This window comes from Euprymna scolopes, chromosome 27 (genome assembly GCF_053919585.1).
Source record: "Euprymna scolopes isolate OS-2025 chromosome 27, ASM5391958v1, whole genome shotgun sequence".
Lineage (NCBI taxonomy): Eukaryota > Metazoa > Mollusca > Cephalopoda > Sepiida > Sepiolidae > Euprymna > Euprymna scolopes.
The window spans coordinates 114,743,228-114,764,778 of record NC_136508.1 but is presented as its reverse complement, the minus strand read 5'-3'; the positions used below and the strand labels follow the sequence as shown (position 1 = coordinate 114,764,778).

General features: G+C 34.5%; 1 long non-coding RNA gene across 1 annotated transcript; it reads right to left on the bottom strand.

The window, feature by feature from the left end:
- Nucleotides 1–536: 536 nt before the first annotated feature.
- On the bottom strand, nucleotides 537–17,260 carry LOC145249077 (uncharacterized). Its single transcript, XR_013863472.1, has 2 exons — nucleotides 16,755–17,260; nucleotides 537–4,910 (listed from the first exon to the last, which is right to left on the bottom strand). It is a non-coding gene; the product is annotated as an uncharacterized LOC145249077 (long non-coding RNA).
- Between the last annotated feature and the right edge of the window lie 4,291 nt (nucleotides 17,261–21,551).

Below are 21,551 nucleotides of genomic sequence, written 5' to 3'. Positions count from 1 at the left end.
CACGTAACAAAATATAAATTTGTACAAAATAAAATCTGAAGAAATGAACCACGTAACAAAATATAAATTTGTACAAAATAAAATCTGAAGAAATGAACCACGTAACAAAATATAAATTTATACAAAATAAAACAACTTTGAAAACGAACCATTTCTAAAATGTGTATTGTTGTCTTATGCTTTAATAATTTGTGGAAATGCGTGTCCTTTCTCACGCCAGCTTCACAACTCTTCTATGAAATAGGAATGGAACAAATTTTCATTAGTCGCTAATATTCTCATCTTCCTTTTCACATGTGACCAGAATCCCTCCACAGTTTATTAAATATTACTTACATATTTTTTTTATTTTAAAACTTTAATAATTTTTATTTATTTTTAAAAAATAATAATTCGTAATATTTATGGCCTGGATATTTATGAGAGGATTAGGGGGAAGGAAAGGATGCCATAGAGGCCGCAACCAAGAATACCTGATATGAATAACGTTGCAAGTGTGTAGATTCTGACTCCATATAATTAAAGACAGACGAATATTGAAGGTTGAGAACCGATTTTATTTACTACCAACAATTTGTATTAGGAGAGGCAAAGTGTTCGTAGGATGGAATGTGATTTAACAAAGGAGATGAATGTTCGTAAAATGTTTGTAGGTATGTATGAATTGACAAGGAATGAATGTTCGTAAAATGTTTGTAGGTATGTATGAATTGACAAGGAATGAATGTTTGTAAAATGTTTGTAGGTATGTATGAATTGACAAGGAATGAATGTTCGTAAAATGTTTGTAGGTATGTATGAATTGACAAGGAATGAATGTTCGTAAACTATTTGTAGGTATGTATGAATTGACAAGAAATGAATGTTCGTAAAATGTTTGTAGGTATGTATGAATTGACAAGGAATGAATGTTCGTAAACTGTTTGTAGGTATGTATGAATTGACAAGGAATGAATGTTCGTAAAATGTTTGTAGGTATGTATGAATTGACAAGGAATGAATGTTCGTAAAATGTAACTTATCTTTTAGACGATGGAGAGGGTCAGGGCAGGCATCTTCGTCGTCTTTCTCCTCCTCTCTTCTTTGGTTTGTGTGAATTAGGCATTGTCAGGAATTGAACGCGTTTGGCCCAACAACATGAGAGCGTAGTCGGCTTCAGTTCACTGGTGCCTTATTTCTTTTTCTTCTTCATTAGCACTAGTAGCTAAGAAAAATGGAAGCCTACGGATATGCATATACCCAAGATCACTGGCGGCAGCGGTGGGATGGAAAGAGCCCAAGATGTAGAAAAGAATAACAAGTGAAAAGTTATTTGCAGAAACAGATAAGCAACTTTATTGTTCTTGTTTCAAATTCTAATTTATATGTACGTTATGTAGACGCCCCTATGTATGAGAGATAATTTAGCGGCGAATTTGAAGTTGTTTAAACTGAAATAGTATAACTACGCCATTATTATATGTTTGACGAAACAGTCATTACAATATCAGAGGGCACCTTTACTTCATATGTTGGGAGACGACACATCGAGAGTTTACTACGGGTTTCAGTTTTCAACACCCAAAGACAAATGTACACCCACTGAAATTCAGGCATTTGATAAATATGCTATAGGGGAAACAAATGAAACCTACGAGCGTTACGTATTTCATTCTAGAAACCGAGGAGAATTAGAGACTGTGGAATCCTTCATTCCGGCACTTCGGACGTTGATAAAACCGTGCAATTTTTTGCAACAATTGTGTTTAATCAGTACTAAGAGATCACGTAGTACTGGGAGTACACAACCCCCAGACACAAGCTGAGTTATTGAAAATAAGACAGACTTACAAAAATATGTTGTCTGAAAATGCTACAGTCCAATCTAGAATCCTAAGGCCTGAAAAGGTTAACAAGGTTGATTTTAAACCCAGGGGAAAGACACAATCTGACAGAGAGTGCTGGGCATGTGCATTGCGGCATGGAGCGAGCAAAGAGTTATGTCCTGCCTTTGTAAAACCTGTTATAAATGTAAGGCGAAAACCACTTTGCCGTGAAATGCAAAGTATCAAGGAAAAAGGAGGTGCAGACTGTCAAAACCCAACATTATGAAAACCAATTGCCTTTCAGCTCGATAGTGGAGTGCCCGCGAACATACTGAATCAGAATTGGAAAAAACACTGGATCATTCAATTAAGACTCTTGTCATGTGGAATGGAACAGAAGTGAAGTCATTGGGAGAGTGTCGAGTAAAAATGATAAACCCCAAAACTGGACAAAAATATGCAGTCAAGTTTGTTATTGTGAAAGAGAATTTCCATGCCTTCCTTGGAGCAAATGCAATCCAGAAAATGGAACTTGTCACAATCAATAACGACAAATTCAAAATGATCGCCAAAGTCTCCCAAATGAATGAATTCAGCAGCTAGTACTCAGACAGCATTAATGTGGTTTTCCCCCAGTGTGAGTTTATTTGTTAGATATTAAGGAAATTAGTGATTGTCCTTTATTCACTACACTATTATAATTTCCCAGAAATAGCGAGTTCCTATCTTCTATGATTCTGTGTTCCCTGGCTACTTCAACATGTATTCTTTTAGCTGTGGTTATTACTCTCTTACAATGACTTCTAGCATCTATACATATTTTGCCCATTTGCATTTGAATTATGACTTATGAACTGGCGAAGTGAATGCTGTGTTTGTGCAATGGCAGCTGCAAAATCTGTAATGAACTGTGGTGAATTGGCTTCTGCAATGAACTGGCTATAATCTGGAGGAATGTGCTTCAATGACCGCTCTGCATAGTTTAGTTGTCTCATAAAAACGAGCGCAGACACAGAGTCGACTGTAGTAACAGAAACGTTTCGATGTAGCACACGCAAACCTGCAAACAGGTGGATAAGGCTATATAGTCGTCTTCCTTCTGATCGAACAGCCAAGGAACTTGACAGACCCTTGAGTAACTGAGCAGCCCTTTCAAGGAATGCACTGTTTCCCTCCATACCATGAAAAGCAGCTGTAAGCAGTGCACTGAAAAGTGACTGCTTCAAGTTTGATGCAAGCAAGTTTACAATTAGGGATGCTTACTTCAAATTGAGTTGCTATTTTCTCCCTCTTATCCCATATATGTTCAGCTTAATATCCTCGTTTTCGAGGTATGTAGCTGTAAAATTTCCAAGTCATAGTGGATGATGTCTAACTTATTTCAAACCGTTCTTCCTAGTACATGTTCCACAGACTTGCAACTACATTTGATATGCAAGTTTTTGCAGATTTTCCAGTGGAGTTATGTACACACTCCATTGTGTCGCATTGTATAGTAGTCATTCCCAAACGTTACAAATAGATGTAATGTGATGCACACTCTTTACTTCTGTGTGGCAGAACCAGCAATTGTTGTTATTGTTGAGTGAGTTCTCATGTGTCTCATTAAATTTGATTTGTCAGAACTAGAATAATTACACACTTCACAACAATGTGGCTTTTCACCAGTGTGAGTTCTCATGTGTTTCATTAAATTTGATTTGTCAGAACTAGAATAATTACACACTTCACAACAATGTGGCTTTTCACCAGTGTGAGTTCTCATATGAAATACTAACTTTGATTTTTGAGAACAAGAATATTCACACACTTCACAAGTATATGGCTTTTCGCCAGTGTGAGTTCTCATATGTATTACTAACTTCGATTTATGAGAACAACAATGTCCACACACTTCACAAATATGTGGCTTTTCGCGAGTGTGAGTTCTCATATGGTTGACTAAGCCTGATTTTTGATAACTTGAATATCCACGTATTTCACAAGAATGTTGCTTTTCCCCCGTGTGAGTTCTCATATGTCTCACTAAAGATGTTTTGTCCGAACAAGAATATTCACACACTTCTCAAGAATATGGTTTCTCCCCAGTGTGACTTCTTACATGTATTACTAACTTTGATTTTTGAGAACAAGAATATCCACACACTTCACACGTATGTGGCCTTTCCCCAGTGTGAGTTCTCATATGTACGACTAACCCTGATGAGTTAGAAAAAGAATGTCCACATAGTTCACAAGTATATGGCTTTTCACCAGTGTGAGTTCTGATATGCTTCACTAAATTTGATTTTTCAGAAAAAGAATATGTGCATACTTCACAAGTATGTGGCTTTTCACCAGTGTGAGTTCGCACATGTTTCATTAACGTTGATTTTCTATCACAAGAATAATCGCACACTTCACAATAATGTGGATTTTCCATCGTGCGAGTTCTAATTTTTGTAACTAACGTTTAATTATTGAAATAAAAATATTACCACACTTGAAGAATTTAGCTTTTCTCAAGTGTGAATTATAATATGTTTAACTAAATCTGATACTTGATAACAACACACTTTATTTTTCTCTAGGATGTGTGTATTTTATGTTTTATCATTTATATCTATCCACTTCATATTAAATCTACATAAATGTGGCATTTCCAATAAATGATTTTTTCCAATTTTCTTCATTTGAAGATTGTAACGCTGGGTTAATTAATTAATGTCTCAATAAATAGTTTTTCAGACCAGAAATATACTACACACATTGGTTATAACTTTTTTATACAATTTTCTTATTTACTTGTTAAAACTGAAGATAAAGCAGCCTAGCAGATGCGAAAAATTTGTCCACAGTTTTATATATTTCAACTGAGCGATCTTTGCAAATTGCTATATCAAAGGATTTAGCATTTCTACGAAAGTTTTCTTAGTTTTTCTATAGTTTCCGGTATTGTAGAAAATATTGTCTTCTTAAAGCCATATACTTTTCTTTCCAAATTTTTTTTTACTTTTTGATCTATTATGGTATTTTTGTTTATTTGAACAAAAGTTTATTACCTTTAAGATGTCTTATGTTTTCAAATGTTTTTACAATTGAATACTAGGGTCCACCCAGGAACATCTGTAACATAAAATGAAATTCAATATTTTTAGTATTTACATTCAAATATTAGTATTGTGTCACTTTATTGTCAATATTATTGGTTTGAACTCACCATATCTAGATTAATTATCTATATTATTGGATCTTGCTTATAGATTTAATATTCTAATATTAATATTTGTCTCTTTATTGTTATTAATATTATTGGATTTTTCTTATAAATTCATTGCATAATCCGTTTGTTTATTGTTGTAAATATTTTGGAGTGAACTCACAATATCTAGATTAATTTGACCCAAAAATGTTAATTGAGACACGTTTCAAAAAAAGAGCACTCAATACATGTGTTTCTGAAGATATAGTTCTGTTGAAAATATTTCTTGCGTTTTTTATGATTAAATGCTTGTGAAAGAGAAACATATTTATATTGCATTCAAATATTTATATTATGTCTGTTTATTGTTATTAATATTTTTGGATTGAACCCAATATCTAGATTGATTTTATCTACAAAAATTCATATTAAACACGTTACAAAATAGTTGAAAATATTTCTTGCGTGTTTTATGATTTATATCCTTATAAAACCGAAATATATATATATATATATATATATATATATATATATATATATACATATATATATATATATATATATATATATATCGCATTGACACCAGATGATTATGATTTTCTGTCTTACTCATCAAACTTAATCTGATAGAATCAGTTTTTGAGAGAGTGGTATAAAAGGCAGGTCGAGTGAGAAGGTTGTTGTTGTTGTCATTGGACGTTACAGTGATGCGTGCGTTAGCAGTTAATTAAGAAGCTGTTATTTTGTATCAAGTCGCACACCTCGGTGAAGGTCATATAAGTCGTGCACCTCAGTGAAGGTCAAGGTCATAAGCTATTTCAGCTATTTCATTTTGTCTCTTTTTCTGGACAACTATGGCTGGGGCAAAGTTTGATTTAAAACTGATACCCGAATTCGACGGATCCACTTCTGTTGTCGACTGGGTCAAAAGGGTTGAGCTGACCTGCAACCTCTGTGAAGTGAAGGGGGTGCATACCGTGATTCCCCTGAGATTGGCTGGAGGCGCCCTGAGTGTATATCAGCAACTTAGTGCCGTGGAGAAGGCTGATGTTACCTGTATAAAAAATTCTTTATACAAGGCACTTGCCATGGATCCCTGCATGGCCTACAAAACATTTGCCTCTAGGAAGCTCATGCCAGGAGAAACCGTGGATATCTTCGCAGAGCAGAAGAAACTTGCAGTTCTATTTGGCAATGAAGTGTCAGAGCAAACACTGGCATATGCGTTTGTGGCCGGCCTTCCCACCCATGTTAAGCAACTGTTGAAGGCTTCCACCAGCGTATCTTTAACGCCCATGGAACATTTGTTAGAATGCGCTCGAGCCATTATCAGAGATGAGGAGGACCTGAGGGAACCGGTTGTAATGATGGCGCAGGCAGCCAAGAGTAATACTGAAAGGAGTCCCAGTTTGAGACCCACGACCAATGGGAGATGTTTCTGCTGTGGCCAGCGAGGTCATTTCGTAAGAAGTTGTACTAACAAGGGGCAGGAGAGCCTGCGCTGTTTCCAATGTTGCAGTTATGGACATTTATCCCAAAATTGTGCGGGAAATGTATCAGGGGGCAGGATGTCAGCACCGCTCTGTTCCCCGGACAAGATTTAATTGAGGCACAACCGACAATAAATGTGTACGTGGACCAAGTACCTTGTTCAGCTCTTCTCGACTCCGGGTGCTCACACACCATCATGAGTGCCAAGTTGTGTCAACAAGCTGGGACCACCCAAGGGTCTGACTCTCTTAATGGCGGTAGTCCAACATAACAAATCAAAAGTTCGTCCAGTGCTGGACTATCGTGAACTCAAGAGATACATTGAGGCATACACTGCCGATGCTCACACACCATCATGAGTGCCAAGTTGTGTCGAAACTGGACAAAGCAGAACATCAAAGTAACCACAATAGGTGGCAATATGCAAACTTGCTGTGGAGCCGGAACTGTCAAAGTCCACACAGACTCTAGTGTGGCTGCAGACATTAATGTGCTGGTGATGCAAAGGGATTTGCTGGGATTCGATGTACTATTGGAATATGATACTATTAAGGCACTTGGGGGAGTTGTTATCGGAAGAGATGGGACTGTGCGATTTTTGGAAATCCCAGTGTGTGCTGCAGTTCACATTGATCGGCCTGATTTTAAGGTGGACTACGACCCTTACCAAAAAGCATGGACTGCATTGTGGAAGTGGACAGAAAGAAGGGCGCCAACCGAACTCAAGATTAGCATTGCAGAGTACTCGATACCCGACAAGGCCCATAATGAATACGAAAAGGAACTTGAGGCATGGATCCAGGATGGATGGCTGATCCCCTATCCCAACAAGCTGGGACCACCCAAGGGTCTGATTCTCTTAATGGCGGTAGTCCAGCATAACAAATCAAAAGTTCGTCCGGTGCTGGACTATTGTGAACTCAATAGATACATTGAGACATACACTGCCGATGCTGACGTGTGCACCAGCAAGCTGAGAGAATGGCGCCAGAAGGGCTTCAATGTGTCTATAGTAGACTTGCGGAAGGCTTATTTGCAGGTGCGAGTGGATGAGACATTGTGGCCGTTCCAGACAGTGTGGTTCCGGGGTCAGAGATACTGCCTTACTCGACTTGGCTTTGGGCTGAATGTGGCACCGCAAATCATGAAGACCATTGTAAATGCAGTGTTGTCCCAGGAAAAGACCACTGAGGACGCAACATCGGCCTATATTGACGATGTGTACGTCAATGAAGATATACAATCTGCGTTGCACGTCAGAGAAAAGTTAGCTCAATTCGCGTTGGAGTGCAAGGATCCCGAACGTCTGAGAGATGGAACATGGGTATTAGGATTGGACGTTTGCAGGAAAGATTGTATCTTACGATGGAGGCGTGGCAGTGAGATTCCAAACATCCCTGATGTTATTATGCGGCGGACTATTTTTTCCTTGTGTGGGAAACTTATTGGTCACTTACCAGCGTGTGGCTGGCTCTGAGCCGCTGTGGGCGTCATCAAACGCAGGGCAAGTTTAGTAACTACAGGTTGGGATGATGTATCTGATGATACTCTTCTAACTCTGATGACGACAGAAACCCTAGAGAGAGTTAACAAGGAGGACCCGGCCCGTGGAGAATGGTGTGTCGATGGGGACACTGTGAATGTGTGGGTTGATGCTAGTTCTTTGGAATTGGGAGTGTTATTGGAGCAACGTGGAAACATAATTGAAGACGCGTGCTGGCTGCGTCTCATGAATGATGCTCAACACATCAACCTGGCAGAACTGGATGCTGTTGTGAAGGGTTTAAATCTGGCACTGCAATGGCAGTCAAAGAAGTTACACTTGTGCACGGATTCTCTCTGCATCTACTACTGGGTGTCCGACACTCTTTCGGGACAAACGAGAGTCCGCACTAAGGCAGCCAGTGAGATGTTAATCCGGCGGAGGCTAAACACCCTGAAGAGTCTGTTATCAGAGTATGACCTGTTGGTGAGTGTAACGTTTGTGGTATCACACTGTAATTGTGCAGACCAACTAACCTGTGTGCCTCACAAATGGTATGAAGCTGTGAAGACAGGCGTGGAGTTTGCTGCGCGATCTTGCGCAGTTGGCGCGATTAGCTCATGCCAAATACAAAGAATCCATGTGCAGAGTGGACATCCAGGTATCAAAAGAACTGTGTATTTTGCGAGGCGTGTTGATCCGGCAGTGACAAGGGTGGATGTCAGGCAGATCATCAAGCACTGTGAGGCATGCCAGTCTATCGATCCTGCACCTGAGCAATGGCAGAAGGGGCGATTGGAGGTTGAGCATGTGTGGCAACGAGTAGCGATGGATATTACCCATTACAGTGGTAAGCCCTTTCTTACCCTTATTGACTGTGGACCCACTCGTTTTGCGGTGTGGAGGCAAATGACCAGGCAGGAGTCAGCGAATGTTGTCCGCCAACTGTCATCTATCTCTTCTGAGCGAGGTGCGCCGGAAGAGATATTGATGGACAACGATGCTGCTTTTTGTAGCCACCAAGTTCAGCAGTTGTTGAATGAGTGGGGTATCCGACTACGACTGCGATGTGCTCATGTGCCATCAGGGAATGGCATTGCTGAGAGGAGCCATCGCAGCATCAAGAGAATTGCTGCCAGAAAGCAATGCACCATTACGGAGGCCACGTATTGGTATAACATCACACCAAAGGATGGGAAGGCACTAGCAACAGCACCGGCCAATGCCATACACACATACCGTGTTAGGATAAAGGGCATTGACACTGTCCAGCCAATCGACGAGGAGAGTCATGACAAATACAAGGTAGGGGATCCAGTTTGGGTTAGACCCCCTGTGGAAACCGGTGCACCACTAAGTTCAAGCGAGGATGAATATCTGGAATGGTCAGCCAGCAGTCGGTCCTTGTTGATGGAACCCCACGCCATGTGCGCCATCTTCGCCCAGCTAGTGAAGTACATCCCACAGCTACAGAGAGCAATGAATCATCAGATGATGAGCTGCTGATAAGTGAGGTCATCGAGCAAGAGAGTGGTAGTTGTAGTTCGTCTGATCAGGCAGGATCAGAACCAGAACCAGAACCACACTCAGAACCAGAACCAGAACCTGAATCCGAGATTGTAAATACCACCCTTTGCAGAAGCCAATGAACTAAGAGGCCACCCCCCGGAGTGCACTCTATGTGATGATTAGATCAGGGGGGAGTGTAGTACTTACCAAAAAAACAAACGCCCACGTGTTTGTGCCTTGTGTAGGCATGCACAACAACAAAACTTGGGTTTTTATAAGCGGAAGTCTTGAGGTTGTCAGGAATCTCCGGGTGCATGCGCAAGAGGAGGGATTGAGAGAGTGGTATAAAAGGCAGGTCGAGTGAGAAGGTTGTTGTTGTTGTCATTGGACGTTACAGTGATGCGTGCGTTAGCAGTTAATTAAGAAGCTGTTTTTTTTTGTGTCAAGTCACACACCTCGGTGAAGGTCATATAAGTCGTGCACCTCAGTGAAGGTCAAGGTCATAGTTTTGACAACTCAGTTTCTTGTCTCCATTAACATTCATTGTATAAAGATTATATCCCCTTCTCATAATAATACACTATGTAGTGTGCATTGGATTAGACAAACTTACCTAACAATTTTGTATATGATAATATTTTGTTTGTGGTTTATAAAACTTCGAAAGGATAAAATTATTCGATTTGAAGTGGAGCACAAGTTGTTCAGTGCTTTGTATAGAAGTGTTCCCAGAGATGTTGCATCGATATTGCAAGACGGTTTCATCCACACTATCAATATGCAACAAAAACTAATGACCCATGTTGTCATTATCATCTTTGCTATTTTAAAGAACACTTTATTCAACCATTAAATTGATGTTATGCCACTGAGAATTGTATGTGTTTCACATGTAATGTCCTTAGAAAATGTTGAAATATGTTTGAATTATATTTATGACAACATATTTTATTTAATGTTAATAGTTATTTTTTAAAGAACAGTCAAAATCTTTTAAACAAGTTTAAGACAATTGTAAAATTGATATATTTTTGCGAGAGTAATAATTTCAATGGTTGACCTTTGTTATTTCCTTTTATATATTCATTCATATCTGCTCCTGTTTACAATATGCTTTATTGTGTTGCATCAATTAAACGCTAATCTATGAATACAAACTTTAAAAAATAAAAGTTATGTTCTTATTCTATAAAAAAAATACTTTAAATCCGCCAAAATTGAAAAAAAATGTTTTCAACCTTTTTATCACTGCATAAGAACGTTGATAAGGTGTAACTTTTGAAATGCTCGAATAAATAGAACTTGCATTTCTTAGTGGAACACAAAAAATTACGTTTTAAGTCCATTTTCTAGTACATGCAATTCTTCGATATTTCAAAAGATAAAGGAAGAGAAAGGAAGAGACGACATTGTTAGGCATAGCTTATTGATGAGTTTATTGCAAACTAAAGTTAATTAAAACAATTAAAATGGACTTTTGTGCAACACAACTCAATCCATATGCAAAATAATCCCGTACTATATTATATTATATATATATATATATATACATATATATATATATATATATATATATATATATATATTAGATAAAGATGTAACTATTGACATTTTCATAGATAAGTTACTAGATAAAGTAAGTGCAAATTAAAATTAAAATTTATTAGAATTGAAATTGAATTCTGTCAAAAACTTTTTAACAAATTTTAAACAATTGTAGACTTTATATATTTTTGCTAGAGTAATTATTTAATATTTATAATCTACAAATCTGTATTAGACATGTTTTTTTTTTCATATATTCATATCTGAAAAAATGTATATGGACTGCTGACAAACATAACTCTATCCCTACACAAAGAAATCCCATACTATTTAATTATATATATATATATATATATATATATATATATATATATATATATATATAAAAAGATGTAACGATTGACATTTTAAGTTACTTGATAAGTTAATTGTAAATTACAACTTAGAAGAATTAAAATTGATTTTTGTCAAATGTAATGTGATCCTCATACTGTTACATTTTGTTAAATATAGATTTTCTTAGATTAAAAATAAACGTTTAACAGCTGTTATGTAATTATTATTAAGGTCATTCTAATAAATTCACACCCACATTATTCACTGTTTATGCATTAAATCCAGCATGATCAGCTGCTAACATTTTACATATGGTTTATTAGATGCAGACTGAGGTGGTATGACGTCATAATATTATCAGTTAAATATGATTTTTCAAAGGAAAAAAAAGTGTCTATAGATGAATTAATGAAGAGAGTGTGTAACAAATCACATGGTAAATCGATTTACCCTTAAAATTGGTTGGCTATTGAGTCATATAGGATGATATTGGTTGGTTAGTGTCATATATGAGTCATATAGGATGATGTTGGTTGGTTAGTCATATATGAGTCATATAGGATGATTATCATTTTCTGTGTGACTCATCAACCTTAATCTGATAGAAACAGTTTCGACAACTCATTTTTTTGTTTCCATTAACATTTGTTGTATAAAGACTATATCCACTTCACATAATAAAAACACATGTAGTGTGCATTGGATTTTTTTAACACTATAATTGGGATGCCATCAGGGCTAGTAGCTTTAGTGGAATCAAGGTTCTTGATTAGCTTGGCGACCTCATGCACAGATATTTGTATGTTACCTAGCATGTTCTGTATTATAGGAGGAAATATGGGGAGTTGATGGCCTTCGGCGCACAGGGTAGAATTAGCTGCAAAGTTCTTTGCAAATAGTTTGGGCTTGTCTGAAGCTGAGAAGATGACCTCTGGTCCATTGATAATTGGCGGCATAGAACGCACACTTCTGTTCAGGATCCTATTTGTTATTTGCCAAAACTATTTTGTGTGTCGTTTTTAAAACTTTGAAGAAAATGATTCGTAGATACCAGTGCTTTGTAAAGAGGTGTTTCCAGAGATGTCGGATTGATATTGCAAGATGTTTTCAGTTACTATTCAACAAAAACTGATGACCTATGTTGTCATTAATTATCATCTTTGCTGTTTTACAGAATATTTTATTCAACAATTAAATTGATGTTATGCCACTGAGAATTGTATGCGTTTCACATATCATGTCTTTAGAAAATGTTGAAATATGTTTGAATTTAATTTATGACAACAATTTTAAGGATATTTAAATAGTTAATTTTTAAAGAACAGTCACAACATTTTGCAAATTTTAGACAATTGTAAACTTGATATATTCTTGCGAGAGTAATAATTTCATGTTTGGAATTCTAAAAATCTATATTAGACCAATGTTTTTGTTCGTGTATTCATATCTCATATATATATATATATATATATATATACACGTTTTATTTTTTATTACTGTATCGTTCTGTTAAGTTACATTATTGTTTCAGCTACCCGCCCGTTTTTTTTTTTTTGGCCGGTAATAAAAAATAAAATGCATATTTGCTCTACAACAGTATTGAGCACTTTCTTCAGGTTTTTATTAATTACCATTTCTATTAAAAATATATATATATATATATATTTATATTTAAAGAGAAAAGTTACTTTATAAAGTAATTGAAAATTGAAATTTATTAGAACAGTTTAAATTGATTTTGTTAAATATAATGCAATCCTCATACTGTTATATTTTGTTAAATATATATTTTCTTTGATTAAAATATAAATACATTGTGTAAAACTGTTGATGAAAATAACTGGTTATTAAGGTCATTCTAATAAATTGACAGGTAATTCAATATGTACGTATTACATCCAGTATATCACCGACTAATTGAGTTTCAGTCTCAGAAATGGCAGAAACATTGTAGTAAGATGTAAAGGTCAACTTCTTTTCTTATTTTCATGATAATCTAGTTGCAATGGTTTTGTAATTTATATTAAACGAAAACTGCGATTTACTAGATGTTGGTATTTTTAATATGTTGTTCAGTAAAATAAAGAAGTTGCCACAGCCTTCTTTTTTATATTTTAATCTTTGTTTTATTAAAAAGTTTTTTTCTAAAAAAAAAAAACAATAATTTTGTATCGTCACATTTAATCTCTTATTAAGTCATAAAAAAATGTAGAAACAACTATCATCGCCTTTTCATGTTTTGTAAAGTTAAAAACTACATGTTGGTGTTATTAATAATGTAAGATTTGTTACAGTAAAAAAAAGTCGCCTCAGCTTTAAAAGTTTCATCCTTGTTTTATTAGTTTCATTCTGGGAAGCTTTTAAAGGTTAAAAACTAATTTCTTAATAACCTTGCCATAATATTTACTTTTTAATAAAGAAAAAACAAATTGACGAACTTCTTTTTTAAAATATTTTCATCTAATGAAAACATTGTGGCTTCGTTGGTTTTTCTCTTAATAGTTGCGTAAACTCTACATTTTGTTTTATTAATGTTATCAACTTTGTTACAGTAACAAAAATTTGTCACAGCTTTCTTTGTTTTAATGTTTTGATTTCAAAAAAATATGGTGTTCTAAATTATGAGTGTTGTTTTAACTTTATTTGAAGTGTTTATTTAATTTGAAAATTATTATTTTCAAACCTTACGTTAGAACTAAGGACAAAAACTTACATGAGACAAGTCATCTTTGGGGTCTCGATAATAGCAAACAATCAAAAATCTAACAAAATACTGGTAGAAAGACAGCTAATAACTGTGATGTTGTCATTTTATGCAAAGGTTTATTTTGTACAATATTTTATGGTATGTTTTGTTTATTAAATTGTTACATGAAAATACAAAATGATATTTTATGGTATGTTTTGTTTATTAAATTTTTACATGAAAATACAGAATGTTATTTTATGGTATTTTTGTTTATTAAATTGTTACATGAAAATACAGAATTATATTTTATGGTATGTTTTGTTTATTAAATTGTTACATAAAAATACAGAATGATATTTTATGGTATGTTTTGTTTATTAAATTGTTACATAAAAATACAGAATGATATTTTATGGTATGTTTTGTTTATTAAATTGTTACATGAAAATACAGAATGATATTTTATGGTATGTTTTGTTTATTAAATTGTTACATGAAAATACAGAATAATATTTTATGGTATATTTTGTTTATTAAATTGTTACATGAAAATACAGAATGACATTTTATGGTATGTTTTCTTTATTAAATTGTTACATGAAAATACAGAATGATATTCTATGGTATGTTTTGTTTATTAAATTGTTACATGAAAATACAGAATAATATTTTATAGTATGTTTTGTTTATTAAATTGTTACATGAAAATACAGAATGATATTTTATGGTATGTTTTGTTTATTAAATTGTTACATAAAAATACAGAATGATATTTTATGGTATGTTTTGTTTATTAAATTGTTACATGAAAATACAGAATAATATTTTATAGTATGTTTTGTTTATTAAATTGTTACATAAAAATACAGAATGATATTTTATGGTATGTTTTGTTTATTAAATTGTTACATAAAAATACAGAATGATATTTTATGGTATGTTTTGTTTATTAAATTGTTACATAAAAATACAGAATGATATTTTATGGTATGTTTTGTTTATTAAATTGTTACATGAAAATACAGAATGATATTTTATGGTATGTTTTGTTTATTAAATTGTTACATGAAAATACAGAATAATATTTTATGGTATATTTTGTTTATTAAATTGTTACATGAAAATACAGAATGACATTTTATGGTATGTTTTCTTTATTAAATTGTTACATGAAAATACAGAATGATATTCTATGGTATGTTTTGTTTATTAAATTGTTACATAAAAATACAGAATGATATTTTATAGTATGTTTTGTTTATTAAATTGTTACATAAAAATACAGAATGATATTTTATAGTATGTTTTGTTTATTAAATTGTTACATAAAAATACAGAATGATATTTTATGGTATGTTTTGTTTATTAAATTGTTACATAAAAATACAGAATGATATTTTATGGTATGTTTTGTTTATTAAATTGTTACATGAAAATACAGAATGATATTTTATGGTATGCTTTGTTTATTAAATTGTTACATGAAAATACAGAATAATATTTTATGGTATATTTTGTTTATTAAATTGTTACATGAAAATACAGAATGACATTTTATGGTATGTTTTCTTTATTAAATTGTTACATGAAAATACAGAATGATATTCTATGGTATGTTTTGTTTATTAAATTGTTACATGAAAATACAGAATAATATTTTATAGTATGTTTTGTTTATTAAATTGTTACATGAAAATACAGAATGATATTTTATGGTATGTTTTGTTTATTAAATTGTTACATAAAAATACAGAATGATATTTTATGGTATGTTTTGTTTATTAAATTGTTACATGAAAATACAGAATAATATTTTATAGTATGTTTTGTTTATTAAATTGTTACATAAAAATACAGAATGATATTTTATGGTATGTTTTGTTTATTAAATTGTTACATAAAAATACAGAATGATATTTTATGGTATGTTTTGTTTATTAAATTGTTACATGAAAATACAGAATGAAAAAAAAAAAACAACTAAAAAAAGCAAAAGTCAATTCTCCTCTGCCACAAAAAATTGAATCATGGAACAATTACATGTCTTGTTGATTGTTAACTGGTCATTAAATGGGTGATCATTTTACAATAAATTCATATAGCAAAATGATATCTTACTCTAAAATCTTAAATAAAAATTATATTTTTAAAATTTCTTTGCGGATATTTTTAAGGTTATTGAAACTTATTAGCCAATAAAAGCAGATTTAGAATTTTGAAGTGATGGCCACTAAATGGGTGATCATTTTATGTAAACTTTATAGAAGAATATGATCACATTCTTAAATCTAAAATATTGGATAAAAGAGTAATAATAATACTAAATAAGTGTATTCAATATTTTCTTAAAATATTAAAACAATTAAAAACCGCAAAAGCAATTTTTGTGCTAAGTTACAATTCAACCATATTTGAATTAAATTATTGTGTTTATGATAAACATTATCATTTTTAAATCGCATAAATTTAACTAAAAATAAAATTTCTGATTAAAAAAATCTAAATGTCAGATTGAATAATATTTTCTGCGGAGATTTTTATTGATTGGAGATCCATACTTTTTTTTACGTTTGTTAAAAGCAGAATCCATATTTTTATTGGATTGCAATAGAAAAATAAACTTATGTTAATGTTTAACATTTTTTTAAAAAGTTATTGGGTGCATTTTCTGAAATTGTAAACAAAAAAAAAAGAAAAGAAAAGAAAATAACTTACCTTTCATTCCAGAAATTCAATACGAAAAAAAAGTGAGGTGAATTCGTTTTTTTTTTTCGTGTTCAAAACAGAAACTTTGATACAACTTTTGTTTTGTGTGTCAATTCATTAAGAAATAAAATATATAAAAATATTTTTAAAAAAATCAAAATTAAAAGATAAAAAACACGATTTAAACGTGAAATTATTTAAAGAAACAAATCAACTGCTAAAGAACAAAGAACTTAAGGTCATCGTAATAAGACGGTGTAATTATTATTTCGTTCCTCGTGTAAAAATGTCTGTTAATTAGTTCCTATTTACAATGCCTCTCCACGGGATAGAGTTAGACACCAGGGTCGTTTTTTAATGTGGAGAAAAGGAACAACAATAAATATTGTCTCAGTCGTGAAGGATTTCTCCTCGCCTGACAGAGAACAAGAAATTGAAGTGTAGCATCTGAAGAACAAATACTACACTTTGTTATTGACCCAAAGACTTAGTCGAAATGTTTTCCTATAAAATGTTTTACAAGCAAGTTTAGATTAAAACTTTTAAATACTTCACAATTGTTGTGATTTCTTTATTAATTTTCTTTTTTCTTTTTTCTAAATTTAAAAAAAAAAATCACTTGGCATTTCATAATAACGGCGCTACAGATTGGCTATTAATCAAATTCATATTAAAGGAGGATATAATTCATGGGATGATGCAACTCATAATACACAGTCAAACTACACATCAATTCAAGAAGCAAAACTTGCATTTAACTTGCAATAATAATGATAATGCGAAACATGGTTGTTATGAGTACATAAACACGACAGGTATAACAACACAAACCAAAAACAGGTACTACACTTTCATTTACAGACGAGTTATTGATAGTGATAAAGGATAAACGATAAAAAACATAAACAAACGAACAGGAATTTCACGTTGATTTTAATTTATTGTCAAAACAATTTTCGTGCACACAAGTTTATTGAACAAAAAAAGTAGAAACTTAAACAATAGTTTTTATGAGTTTACGTTTCTGCGACTATTTAACAGTTTAGGCACCGCCAAAAATGGCCGAAAAATCAAGTTGTTGTTGTTTTTTAAAACTAAATTACATTTATTAAAATCCATTATTTCTGAGTAACTTTTTTTTTTTCCAGAAAGATAAAACCCTGAATTTTATCATATAGAAAACAGAATAATGTAAAGCTTTTTCTACTATTTTTAATTAAATTTTGATGCTATTTTTAACACAAAGGGCACAATTTTTATCGAATTTTTTTTTGTATCGATTATTCAAAGCATGCCCTGTTTAATAATGGTCATGCATTATTCGGCTCGCTAAAAAAAATTGTTAATTTATTTATCAAAAATTTTAAAATGGCTTTTTTCGTATGAATATTAAAATAAATTTTTTTTTGTTTTGCTTAACTTAAATAAATTATTTTACTTAACATATTCACCGAATTTCACACTTCAAAACTCAAAAGCGGGATAATTAAACACAATCAAAGTTCTGATATTCAGATGGCAAAATAAGGTATGCAAACAATTTTTTTTAATCTATAATTCTGTCCCTTACAACAACACAATATGTTTTGTTCAGTTTCAGATGATTATTTTAAGCATATTTGTTCCTACTTCAAAACAAGGGGGGGGGGTTGTAAGCAAAAAAAATATATATATAAATATCGTTTATGAAAAATAAGTACACAGTTATAAAGTTCATTCTTCTCCTAATAATCGCTGAAAATTTCGTATTGATCGGATAATTACCTGATTTTTGGTAGATTTTTAAAAAGACGGTCCGTCAAAAAGTACTGACTGTCATAATATAGGCTAAGAGACTATTAGTCGCCTAGAGTTATGCCCCTTGGCCCGTGACGTATGAATCTCGTCCGCCATTGTTTCTCAGTGCAACGTTTACTACTAGACAATAAAGAACGCATTTACACCACCTTCGAGTCTGTTAATCAATGCTTCCAAAGAATGTATTATCACGACATGGTGTCTGAAGTGGGATCCTCTAAAGAATCAAAGGAATAGTAACAATATTACCCTAAAAAAAAAAAAAAAAAAAAAAAAAACGAACATTTTCGGGATCTAAAAAAAAATTAATACAAAACACACGTGGTGTCGGTATTTTTCTCGCAATCGACGATGAATACATATTCGCAACTACCACCTCCAACAATCGATTGGAACACTTCAAATTTGGCCAAATCAATGGACCGATTTATCAGGCAAGTTCATTTATATTTCGACGGCCCAATGAAAGACGTAGATTCAGACACAAAGTTAAATTACTTGCTAATATGGTCTGGTATCGAGGGCCAGGAAATAAGTGACACTTTTCCCTTTCGACAGGGAGAAGAAAGGACATTGGATAAATATATCCAATTTTTTAAGGAATATGCGAATCTGCGATCGAATTTTCGTGTAGCTAGACACAACCTACTAAAATGTAAACAAAACGCGGATGAATCGGCACACGCATTTCTAAGTCGGCTGCGTCAGACAGCTAAACAGTGTGAATACGGTCGGACGGTGGAAGAGACCATTGTGTTGGACCTATTCATATTCGGTATTTATTTACAGTCTGCACAAAAGTCCCTAATAAGAGAAGGGAGCGATCTCACGATCGAGAAAGCACTCGGAATCGTCGAGACAGAAGAAGCCACGTGTAAACAAATGGAAGCATTACGTACAACAGCAGTAGAAGACAGCTCTACACTCGCAGTTAGAGCCAGACAGCCCAGTGGACCTACCACATGTGGTAATTGTGGCACAAAACACCATCAATATAAATGCCCAGCTAAAGGCAAATACTGCCTAAAATGCAATAAAAAGGGACACTTTGCTAAAGTTTGCCACTCTAAAATGGGAGACAAGGGGCACACACGCAGACAGTCATTCCAGCCACAGAGGAAATATAATAAGGATAAAATCCACATGGCAGCAGCACATATGGGTAGCAACGACGACAGTTCCACAGAGGAGCTGTACTTTCACACAGTAAAGGAATTACCGTTAGCGACCACAGAAGCTTTCACAAAACTGAAGATAGGCAACAGCAAAGCCCAAATAGAGGTTGACGCGAAAATCGACACAGGTGCAATGAGCAACCTGTTACCTAAACAGGTATTCAAGGAACTGAAAGGAGTACCACTGGAAAAATCAGCTATAAGGCTAATTGCGTTTTGAGGCTCAACGATAGACCAAGAAGGGACCTGTCGTTTAGGGGTCAGATCCCGCGACAAGTTCGTTAAAGCGACCTTTCACGTGGTGAAATCAAGAGACCCTTTACTAATAGGACTCCAAACATCAAGAGAATTAGGGCTAGTCACCCTTAACTTGGCTATAAAAACGGACACAACTCATGTGACGGACAAAGCATCCCGGCCTACTCCCCCGCACGACATGAAACCGGTCCCCGTGCAGGAACCATGTACGATGGGAAACCTTGGAGAAAGGAGGAAAATCATTGAGGAATTTCCAGACGTATTCGACTCCATTGGTTGTCTGCCAGGTGAACACACCATCCATTTAAACCCCGAAGTACCACCAGTTGTCCACCCACCACGTCGAGTCCCAATATCCCTAAAAGGAAAGTTGAAATTGGAGTTGGACTCCTTAGAGGCCCAGGGAATAATTTCCCCTGTAAAGGACCCGACGCCCTGGGTAAACTCATTCGTCTGTACCACTAAAAGGAACGGATCGGTCAGGCTATGCCTCGACCCCCGAGACTTAAATAAAGCAGTGCACAGACCACACTATGCGACTCCGACATTCGAAGACATCACTGCGGAACTAGACAACGCTAGATGGTTCACAAAAGTCGATATCAAGTCCGGCTACTGGCATTTGAAACTGGACGAAAAGTCGAGACGTCTCACAACATTCATTACCCCACATGGCAGATACATGTACAACAGGTACCCCATGGGAGTCAAATCTGCCACAGATGAGTTCCAAAGAGCCATGCAGGAAAACTTCGGAGACCTCGAAAATGTCCTATCCATATGCGACGACATAGTAGTGTACGGATTCGAGGAAGACGGCAGTGACCATGACAAGGCACTGAGGCAGCTAATGTTTAGAGCAAGGGAAAGAAACTGCAGGTTTAGAGAAATTTGTGGTGAAAACCTCCGAAATCCCTTTCTACGGCCACATAATCTCAAGAGACGGTGTCAAGCCAGATCCCCGGAAAATAGAGGCGATCACACAGATGCAACCCCCCGAGGATGTAAAGCAGCTCACCAGCTTCCTAGGCCTGGTGAACTACTTGAACAAATTCTCTCCACGACTCGCGACACTGACAAAACCCCTACGTGAGTTAACATCGAAGAAGAATGACTTCACATGGTCTTCACAGGAGCAACAGGCATTCGAAGAAATCAAAAAAGAGATCGGAAATCATACGACACTCCGATACTTCGACCCTAAAGAACCAATAGTGCTACAGGTAGATGCGTCTTCAATGGGTATAGGCGCGGCTCTGCTACAAAACGACAGACCAGTAGCATTCGCGAGCAAAGCACTTTCCGGACCAGAAACACGCTACTCAAACATAGAGAGGGAGATGTTGGCTATCGTCTTTGGCCTGGAGAAATTTCACAGTTACGTTTGGGGCCACAAAACGACAATTCATACGGATCACAAGCCATTGGAGTCGATAGCATTGAAAAATCTAGCACAAGCACCCCCAAGACTGGCTAGAATGTTATTGAAGGTCGAGGGATATGATTTTACTGTAAAATATACCCCAGGAAAAACAGTTCCAATTGCAGACTGCTTGTCACGAGTAGCACCCAGACC